The following is a 9,910-nucleotide window of genomic DNA, read 5'->3' on the forward strand; positions in this document are numbered from 1 at the left end:
AAATCGGTCTAGGTGGTCATTTAAAAAATCGGTGGACCGGCTAGACAGACCGATTAAGCGGGCTAGGCGGGGCCTCTAGACGGTCCAGTCAATTTTTATTTTTTTTTTTTTTTGAATGATTAAATGTCGAAAAATAAATGCCCATATAGACTTAAGATTTGAATGAGTTTAAAAGACTTAAGTCTAATGTAAATTATATGTCACTATAACAAAAAGTATGTTTTTATATGAAGTCAATATTCTTAAACTATTACGTATTTTTGTAATAAGTATTTTTGTTTATGTTTATTTTTTGAGTTATAGTAAATGATTTTCTTCATTTCTTGTAGTATATGTGTGTATTACTATATATATTAGGAAAAAAAACCGCCTAACGCCTAGCGCTCTACCACCACCCGACTATCGCCTAGCGTTTTTTAGAACACTGGCCATATATATCAAGTCTTAAGCCCATATAACTGTTAAAAGTTTATGACCCTACTAGAATGTAATTCCTTCCGGCCCACATAACATTAAATCATATCCGGGCCTTATTTGACCAATCACACTCAAGCATACTAACTATCCAACCCATTTACTAGAGTAATAATAATAAAAATAAAATAAAAGCCAACAAGGAAAAATAAAATAAAAGTAAAAGATCTTCTTTACAATTATTAATTACTATACTTAAATATATCTCGAGGACTCATTTTACTATGGAGGAGCATGAAGAGCATATATATACGTATTGTATTGAGATATTGCGAGACTAGAAGTTGTACGCTAAGTTCAGCTAGTGTGTCAATTAGGGGTGGGCAATGGGCCGGGTCGGGCTAGCCCGGCCCTAAACATTTAAAGCTTTTCAGTTATTAGGGTCGGGCCAGCCCGGCCCTAAAGTCCCCATAGGGCCGGGTCATAAGTCTAAATTTCAAGTTCCTCGACCTTTACCCTAAGCCCTCTTTAATGGTTTAGGGCGGGCCTATATATTTTTTCTTTTTAACTCAGATCGGTTTTAAAACTCATTTATATTACAAAAAAATTTCAAAGATTTGCAAACTCAAAGTCCCACCACTTTGAAATTTGAATAATAACCAATCTAGTAATAATTCTTAATAAGTCCAACAATTTAAAATTCATATCCACAATCTAATAAACTCAAGTACATGAGACTCATATTTATATTTCAAAATTACGGTTAAAATGCACAACACATTTTGGAATGAGCTTTCACCGACATAAATCCGTTATTTCTTTGTACTCAAATCTCACCAAAATTATATTTAACATTGAAAAACACAAAGACAAATAAGAGTATGGAATGAGTTTTTACCGACGCCAACCTATTTTTCATTAGGCTAGTGCCCGGTGCTCATTATTGTTTTTGGCAACTAGGTTAGAACGGGAGTTGTGGAGGTGTGACGTGAGTTGTGAGATAGAAACAATCGAGGGTTTACAAGTTTTTATGATATAAGACAAGTTATTAAAAGTACCCATACGGTAAGTGATAAATTACAAAGGACAGTGTTATTTTAATTGAAAATATGTAACAAGGAGTTGGATAGTTTTAGTTGTGTATTTTATAGTGAAATTATAACTATGACTTGGTTAGGGTCGGGCCTATGTTTCAGAACCTTAGCCCTGACCCTGTCTTAGAAGGCATTAGGGCCGGGTCGGCCCTGCCCTAAACTCTGTGAGGGCTTTAGTTGTGAGGGCTTTATAGGGCTTAGGGTCGGGTCGGTCAGGGCCGGGTTAGGGTCGTTAGGGCCAAATTCCCACCCCTAGTGTCAACTCACGCTTTAAGATTTGTAGGAATGACGCGGAAATAAAATAAAATTTATTTGTTGTCGATTTGGATTCTATAAAAAAAATCGGGGGACAGTTACTCCTAGGAAGTACAGTAGATGTGAGTTTTGATCTAATACTTCATTCCAAATTTAAATTTTCGTTACCTAAGCTATAATATGATTTTGTAATTGAAAACATACACTACAAAAAAAATTGTTTGTTTGTACAACAGTATTAAAAAAGCAAATAAAAAAATAAAATAAAACGATAGACTCACCAATATTAAACTTAAGAGAAAAACAAGAAAAACGCATGTACGTTTTAATTGAATTTGCGCTGAAAAATTTGTAGTACTAATCGGCTCACCCTAGAATAAATTCCTGGCATCGCCGCTGAATATGCCCGACCAGTCGACCAAGAGATTGAACACCTAACTATTATAAAATTCAAGTAAGCATAAACAATTATAACTTTCAATTATTTACTTCACTAAATTTTCATTTATAAGTAAGAAAATGATTGAGGAAGAAGTAACTTTTTGAGTAAATGGAAGGAGAGAAAGGCACAGTGTGTGTTACAGGTGGAGTGGGATATTTAGCTTTATGGTTGATCATGAGACTTCGAGCTACCGTTTGATCTGATCCAAGTATGTTCACCTATATACTTGCTGCCTATACTTGTCCATATCCTATGCTTATCCTTTTCACCTGATGAATTATTTAAGCTTTGGTAAAAATTATTAGTTACATTTTTCACTAAAGAGTTTTAAGTAAAACGAGAAAAACAAATGACAATTTATCATCTTTTTTTACCAGATTTCAGGGAAGATACAAGCCACCTCATTAACCTTCCTGAGGCACCAGAAAAGCTACAAATATTTAATGCTGATCTTGAAAATCCAGAAAGTTTTGAAGTATTCATGAAAGGATGCATTGGTGTATTTCATCTCTCTCATCCTATAGACTTTGAAGGCAAGATTTCCACATACTCTTTAATCAAAACATCTCTGATCTAAAGGGAATTCTTGGAATTCTACAAGCATGTTTAAAGTCCAAGACAGTGAAGAAAGTTGTCTACACTTCATCTATTTCTGCTGCATTATTGATGACGAAGACACAGGATGTTGGGCCAAGTGATGAAACAATATGGACTGATGTCGACGAGGTTTTAAAGCTCGACAGTTTTGGGACTTCGTATGTAGCTTCAAAGACATTAACTGAAAGAGCAGCTCTACGATTTTCTTAAAAACATGGGTTAGAAGTGGTAACAATTCTCCCTACAACTGTTATTGGACCTTTCAACACTCCTAACTTACCATCCATTTTTCCCGTGACGCTGCCATTGATTTTCCGTATGATGGTCTTTTTCTTTTGTTTTTATCGTTAGTAGATGTTTTATGAGACATTTTTGATATGTAGTGTGTTGTTGTCTTCAGTACAGAATGAGAAAAATATTTTGAATTAGGAGCACAAAAGGAATTTGAAATAGCTAGCTCTAAATCTCTAATCTTGTCTTCACAATTTTCTTGTCCATCATGAAGCTAATGTTGCTATGTAGCGTATGTAGACACATTCAATCAATCATACCCTACATTTAAGAACAAACATTTTCCAAAATTCATAGAGTACTTGTCAAATTACAATTATTAAATATTCTAGCTAGTTAAACTATATATTGCTTAAAGTCCACCAAACTATATGTTATTTACCTCTCCAGCGCTCTTAATTGATATATTTGAGAATTCATATAACAGGTAATTAATGAAGAGGAATGCATGGTAATGAGAAAGACAAATATAGTGCACATAGTCATAGACGACGTAGCCTCTGCCCAAATATCTCCTTTTTGAATCCCCTAAAGCAGAAGGAAGATACATTTGTTCTGCCACTGGTTTCACAATCCATGAATTGGCTGATTTACTCTCTGCCAAATACCCCGAAATTGAAATTCCTACAGAGTAAGCTTCTGTCGTTTCCTTTATTTGCTGACTGTTTCTCTTAATTACTTGTAAATAACCAATTTGTCATGCCAGTTTTGTGAGCAAGATGGAAAAAGTAATCCCAGACGAATACTCTGTTAGAATAGTTGTATGAACACAATGACTAAACTAAAGTAGAAAATGAACAAGTAGCAATAAAGAAACGTGGCAGGAATCGGGAATAACCAAGGCGCGGATTAGTTTTGTCCTTAAGGAAAGATTTCACCCTTCCAATGGTGCAGAAATTCGTGCGTCTTCCTCACGGGATTCAATGGTTACGGTTCGACTTTGGAAACGACTTCTCTAGAAAGCAAACAATATAACTCTCTCTCGGGCGGCCGAAGAAGAAGAGAAGAAGAAAAGGACCTGGTTTTAGTTTACGTTTCTCGAGTTGAGTTTCGATCAAGTCTATTTTCTATGGACTCACGGTCCTATTTATAGAGGTTAGGAGAAAGAGAGACCAACTCCTACTAGAACACTAAAACTTCTTCGCCAAGAAAAAGGCAAAACAAGTTTAGTCCATTGGTCAAACCACTACCCACAACAGTAAGCCCAAGCCCAAGCCCGAACCCAACCCGATGTGGTGGATAACCAATGTGGGACTATCTACTATGCACTAAAGTGGAGAGAACACATATGGTTCATCTCCTCCACTTTGCACACACTCACAAGTATTTCAAATACACTTAGAGATTCCAACAATCCCCACTATTTCAAAATACTAATAGTCCCCACTATTTTGGAATAGGATATTACAAAAGAAAATGGTTAACGAAATGCCGAGAGATCCAGAAAAAACAATGCATAAGATAATCGGGTGCTTTTCGGGCTTGAACTACCATATAGGGTAACATGTCTTATAATACGTGAAAGTGGTGGATTAAAAAATCTTTGAACCAACATTCCCTTGTAGTAAAATAGAGGACATGCACCCACATTGCTCTTTCATTATATGCCTGTTCTGCGGTGTTGCGCTTTTTGGCCCTTGCGCTACCTGTGTTATGTGAATGCTCTAGAGTATTTGCCTGAATACTCATAAGAACCGACCCAGTTCTACATTCACGTAGGTGGATATCCATCAAGTGTACATAGCAGCTAAAATACACTATCTCATAAAAATAATGGACTATGGATTCCATTAAGAGTAAAATAACTCATCCTTTTCTCATTGCTATTCAAGTTATACAAAGTATACAATAATGCTATCTAGTCATAGGGTGGGACGTCTCAAAGAAAGACAATAGCATGAGCGAATGAGATGACTTGTTTTTCCCTTTGAACCTACTTCATGGGATCTCCAATCACATAGGTGGGGTTGCGTCGGTGTAAAAGCCTCTATCTAAGGCAAAAGTCCCATCCCCTCGACGTGATAACCACTTGCCTCCAAAGAAGTGGTGCGGTTAGACATGTGGCCAAACCGAGTCCAACCTAACATAATCTCTAATTTTGCTTGATTAAGTTATATCTCAACTTACATGTATTCTTTCCCCATGCACATAAGTTAACATGTCTTAGCTATTGCAATGAGGCAGTTTGCAAAACATATACACATTAGGAGGTCTGTTTAGAGCCAATGGGAAGATTTGCCAAGAGGTTGCTAACCCACTCAAGATCATCACATGCCTTTTCTAAAATTAGCTTGGATGATATCCAAGACACTCAATTTCCACCAAAGGTAAACACATAAACATTTCTTTGGATCCGGTTTATAACATATTACCCTTCTAACAATGATGGAAATCTACTAAATATCAGTCCATAATCAATGGCTCGCTATAGTACTTGGATAATCCGACAATATACATCAAAGTTCCTTATAAGGACACAATGGGTTATCACCAAGATGCCATTAATGTAGGCAATGTCATGTCTCACATACATTATCCATAAAGTACAATTGGCTACCAATGATATTGACTTATTTAGTATGAAAACACAATGAGATTATTTTTCATAAGATGGATATTTGCCACAAAAGGTGTTAACACATGCTTACTATCATAATATCCATACTTTTCAATGAAAAATATTTCTACTAAGTGCTATAACAATATAATGAGACCAACATGAGTTTTAATTCCTATATTCACATCATTCAATTTCAAGTATTAAATTCCCTATACCATCAGGCCGGTCTGCGGTTTAAAGGATTGTGGCCTTCAACCATATTCAAACGTCAACATCTTGACAAGAATATAGCGATTCTGAGAAATGAGTTTAACAACATAATAAACTATCATTTTCATGACGGTTTATGATGTATTTCAAATAGGAATTTCTCTGTCTCATACACATTCTCAATGCTAGCACTCATGATATTAAATCATCTAAACAAAGAGAGATTAACACATATGTCTTGCTTTGCTCTAAAGAAAGTACACATTTTTTATCAACAACGGTGCTTTGACATCCATATGACACTAATATGTTGTTGAATTGCTCATGCCATTTATAGGCGCTTGAATCAACTCATACAAAGATTTAACTAAATTGTATACCTTCAAACTCATCACCGGTACTACTTGGTATTGTAGTTCCAAGATAACTACTCAACTAGAGTCTTTTAAATTCGCGTAGAAGAAATTCTAGTTATATGAGCAAGGTTTCAAAATAGTATAAATCTTGTCTCGATTGAAACCCCTTGGCTATTATTATTTGCATTGTATTTTGCAATACAACTATCACGCTTTTAGTTTTTCTTTTGAAGATCCAATTCAACCTATAGATCCCCCAATAAATCAAGAGTCCGGTTTAGAGGAGTTGTATCCTTCAAAAGGACACTTCTCATAGACAGACAACTTCCTTATAGGTTAATGAATCTTCCTCAAGAAACATATAAACATCATCACCGTGAATGGTGGAAATACTCATTGATAGTCTTCCAAATTTCTTGTGCAGAAATAATGGGATTATCTTATGTAGTTCATTATGCCAATTTCTCGAGAAAAGCACAACCTCAAATAAAATTAGCATATAAGACATTCAATAATAGTGTGGTATCTACAAAATTGTTATCACTCATGACAACTGAAAACAAACATCACTATTATGAGTTTCACCAATGAATATCTACTAGATAATTCTAGGTCTCAAAAAGACTTCTTTTAGATTCATTCACAATAGCCTTGGCAAGACACCCCCCACATTTTGAAGCATTTTTGGATAGGCCCAAGACCTTTCCATACTTTGTAGTTAAATTGTCTTTCCAATTATCTTGTGAGATGAACTATGGTAAAACAGTTGTTATGCATATGGGTCACCACCCCCACAGTTCAATAGTTACTCAACCTAATCAAACTTTCATGCAAAACACATTTATTTAACACTAAAAAAGAAACAACAACAATAAAATGCACTCTTATGACAAGAATATATTTTACTCAAGTCTATGATTCTAGATCATATAAACATAGTCATATTATGTTCATGTTATCTATATGAAAGGAAATCTACAAAAGATTCTAATGAATCTTAAAGAATAGAAGAATCGGATGAAAAGGGTTTTACCCGAGATAATATCATTATCATCCTTCTTTTTCATCATTCAACATTCCAACTATCATAGGAGACAATCCACGACTTGTACATCACCTTAGCTATTTATCCATAGTCATAGGAGGATAATGCCTAATAAGACAATCCACTGGCGTTACATCTCTTGCCTAAAATAGTCATTTGGAGGATATTGTCTAAGAAGACAATCCATAACCTTACATCTCCTTGACTAAATTAGGTTTAGGAGGATATGATTGTTTCCCATATTGTTTCCTCTCGTGAACAACGATACTCATTACTTAATAATATATGACATGGTTAAATTTCATGTCAATGTTAAATAATGCATTCATGCCAAACATGGTAAATATCATATCATAGGTTCGAGGGAAAAGTAAACTTTAACTGTACCCCTCACAACAAAAGTATACGATATTTAAGCAAATCTAGCATTTTGAATATGCAAAACAACTGAGGACTTCACCTCCTCTTTTTACATGAGCTCAAGCAAGATAGGATACCCTATTAACAAGACCTCAAGTACTACCACAACATCTAATGGCTCAACCCATTAATGTCTTCAACTAGAAAAAATTACTAATAAACTATCATCAAGTTCAAAGCAAACCCACGATGATTAATATCCAAAACTAGCATGCTACACAACTTTAACATATGCTATATTAGATATAAGCTACAAGTTACTTCATCTAACATGTATTTTCACAACAGTACAAATATAACCATCGTCTAACAACACGTTCACTCAATAAAGGTAAGCAATTATGCATTGAATACATTATAATTACTATCCAAGATTTAAGTGTGGTTGATATTAACTATCTTAAGGTCTCTCTTAGACCATCTACATACATCTACATATGTACAAAGAAAATTAATATCAAACTACTTCTAGTCAACCCAATTAATTCCTCGATTGATAAACATTATAATTTGTTGACTAGGTTATTAAAGAAGTTTAAGCTTAGGGATTCCCTCCTAAGAAAACTAGCATGCAACTCAAGGCAAGAATATCACTATATAATCAAACCAAAAGAATTGCAAATAGTGAAAGAATACGATACCTAACCGATTGAAAACCGGATTACCATATTTTCTTCCTTCCAGAAAAACAGTTCAAAAGAACTGTAACTCTGAACCAGCTCAGGACGAATTGGGTATCAAGCCTTATACCACTGGAAAGCTCTTTGAATCAGCTATCCAACACAAGAAGTGGATTGCAAAACCGAGCTCTGAGCTGAAAGTTATAGCAGTTTCCGTAACGAGTGACGCAGCTGTCAAAAAGACGAACTTTGACGTGTTTCTTGATAGAAATCTCATATTTGACTCCCACAAACGTAGGAGAAAAGTCTACAACCATATAGGGTTTGATAAACCACAAAAGATCAATAAATATTCAATCTTTAATTGGTTTCCCTATCAAAAACGAAATTATTAGAAAATTTCTAAAGTCATAACCCAATAACACAAACAATAACTCAAAGTAAAAGACTTATCTTTTGATTGTCGTGTTAAAGCACTCTCCTTTGTTCTACTACAAAACTCTTTCCTTAAGATTGTTAGAATAGTTGTATGAACACAAAGAACTAAAGTAGAAACGAAGGAACAAGAGCAATAAAGAAACAAGGACAAAGATGGCGGGAATAACCAAGGCGCCGGATTAAGGTCATCCCTTAAGGGAAAGATTTTCGCCCTTTCCAATGGTGCAAAAAGGCAACCGTGGCGTCTTCTTCACAGGATTCAATGGTTAACAACTGACTTTGCACTAGAACGGACTACTCTCTAGGCGACAATATAACTCGGCGGGCCGAAGAAGAAGAGAAGAAGAAAAGGACCGGTTTTAGTTTTACGTTTTCTCCTCGAAGTTGAGTTTCGATCAAGTCTATTTTCTATGGACTCACAGTCCATTTATAGAGGTTAGGAGAAAAGAGAGACCAACTCCTACTAGAACACTAAAACTTGCTGCTCAAGAAAAAGGCAAAACAAGTTTAGTCCATTGGTCAAACCACTACCCACAACAGTAAGCCCAAGCCCAAGCCCGAACCCAACCCGATGTGGTGGATAACCAATGTGGGACTATCTACTATGCACTAAAGTGGAGAGAACACATATGGTTCATCTCCTCCACTTTGCACACACTCACAAGTATTTCGAAATACACTTAGAGATTCCAACATACTCGTCAAAGAAACTCTTGGATTTGGGATTCAAGTTCAAGTACGGTATGGAAAAGATGATAGATGGAGCAATACAATGTAGCAAGCCAAAGGGTCTCTTTTAGGTTATAATTGTGCATATAAAAATGGACTGAATAATATATGGAACTCTGTATAAGCTTGTTTTTAATCAGTGTATATATTATTATTATTATTATTTTTTTTAATGTGTATATATATTATCTGAGAACGCATTTGGCAACAGTTTTCATTATCTGCGAACGTATTTAGCAACAGTTTTCCTTTTTCTTCTTTTCGTTAATGCCCTAGCGACAGAGTGATACCACTGTCATTTGATAAATGTGACGTCCCGATCCCTACGCACCACTCTGCCACTGAAAACACGAAGACTTGGAACGCCGAAGTACTTAGATATCTAGCTTGACAAATGACAGTTCATCAAATCAAGTACTAGTTACAAAAAATGAAATCA

At 35.3% G+C, this 9,910-nt stretch overlaps 1 pseudogene; it reads left to right on the forward strand.

Moving 5' to 3' along the window:
* The first annotated feature begins 2,313 nt into the window (after positions 1-2,313).
* Positions 2,314-9,542, forward strand: LOC147513264 (noscapine synthase SDR1 pseudogene; annotated as a pseudogene).
* Positions 9,543-9,910: the final 368 nt, after the last annotated feature.

The sequence above is a fragment of the Coptis chinensis genome, chromosome 3 (genome assembly GCF_015680905.1).
Source record: "Coptis chinensis isolate HL-2020 chromosome 3, ASM1568090v1, whole genome shotgun sequence".
Taxonomy (NCBI): Eukaryota; Viridiplantae; Streptophyta; class Magnoliopsida; order Ranunculales; family Ranunculaceae; genus Coptis; species Coptis chinensis.